The sequence below is a fragment of the Olea europaea genome, chromosome 1 (assembly GCF_002742605.1).
Source record: "Olea europaea var. sylvestris chromosome 1, O_europaea_v1, whole genome shotgun sequence".
Classification (NCBI taxonomy): domain Eukaryota; kingdom Viridiplantae; phylum Streptophyta; class Magnoliopsida; order Lamiales; family Oleaceae; genus Olea; species Olea europaea.
The window spans coordinates 440,303-442,080 of record NC_036237.1 but is presented as its reverse complement, the minus strand read 5'-3'; positions in this window follow the sequence as shown (position 1 = coordinate 442,080).

The window sequence follows — 1,778 nt, the reverse complement described above, 5'->3', positions numbered from 1 at the left end:
TGAAATTTTGCGATGGAAAGCATTGTTAAATCATGCACGAGAGTAGATCGGTAAATTCAATATTTAATCATCAACTATTTATCAATTTTGAACCAACATTTGAGCCTGCTTGTTAAATATTGACAGAAAGCTCTAAGAAAGTAAATTTAAGATTTGGCAAAATTATAAATGGTTTGATAATAATTGTTTTTGAAAATAATGAAGCATGGTTAAAATAAAATTCTTATATAGCAGTAAGAATGTCACCTATAGCCTGTTTGAGAGTGATTTTTTGACTAAAAAATTTGAATTTTTCATCGTTATTTTAGTATTTTAGCAGTCATATTTGACTTCTTCTTTCACAGATGGACCCCACTTTTCTCCTAATGATCAAAAAATTAATTCTCAAAATCACTATTGATTGATTGTTTGGTTCGACGTTTGCTTCTCAAAATTCTAGGGGGACAGCAAATCATCTCCTTAAATTAATGCTGAAATTGTGCACAACAAACATTAATTCTAAATTCTATGCATGGAATTTCCCTAATGTCTATTAATAACTCTCTACAGCTATACAGTGTTCAGATATTATCCAATATTTAATTAATTTTCAGTACCTCAAAAATAAAAATAAAAAATAAAAAAGCCGCCACCTACCATGCATATGAAGGAGGTACTGAAAATTAAATTAAATTTAATTTTCAGTACCTCCTTCACATGCATGGTAGGTGGCGGTTTAATTTTTTTGGATTTTTTCTTTAAAATTTTTCTTCCTTTGTTATATAATAGTTTTAAATTCCCGCACAGGGCCACTGTATTAATATATAACATTATGTAAAGATAAACTTGTGATTTGTGAGATTCCATTTGTTATTTCATCTTCTCAAGACTATAAAGTGGGTTGAGACAAATTTTTCTGCTTTGTTTAAAAGTAAATAGGATTAAGGTTTTTTTTTTTATCCATGAATTAATAATTTTTTGGTATTTTATTTTTATACAAGATGGTTTAATTAGTATTTATCAAGTGTTTGTACACTCTGTCACGCGTCAAACTTTTGTAAAGGGATATAGAACGATCGTATGAACTTCAAATATGTAATTTTAGTGAAGCTAAAGATCTAATCCTCAATTTGTGTTAATGACCATAAACTTGAAATCAAACACAACTTCACAACGATTGTGTACTTGACAATGTTTTCATCAAGGACAGACAGACAGACAGACAGTGCAATAATAATACTAAAGAATATAGATAGTTCTTCGCCTTTTTGAAATTATTGACCTTTAGCCTGAGAATAAGAACCCATTAGTCACGAAATTTAAACCCACTTTTCCTTTTGTGTGAGTGGGAAATCAGTAAGTAGATATTGTCCTTTCACTTTGACAAGGGACATGATAATTGGCACATGGCTGTGGGACCAGTTACCAACCATAGACCTGCACGGTACTGGAATACAATGTCATCTTTTTAGATGGCACGATTCACGTTCTGACTTTTTAGTTTAAAGTGACATACGTACAGACTTGGTAACGAGATGCTCCAAGTCTCTTTCAATTATTGCCTTAAATTATACAACAACTTTATCATGTTATGTAAAAAGGTTGAACCCCAACCTGGTTCCCACCGTCTTGTTTCTAAAATTTTGTTAGGCAGGTGAATTGCGGGATATGTCCCAACAAATCAGGAAACAAAAACTGTCTGCACTTATCATTTTATGTTCTGTTATACAGACTTGGTAACGAGGAAAGGCTCCAACTCTCTTTCAATTATTTATTGCCTTAAATTATATTACAACTTT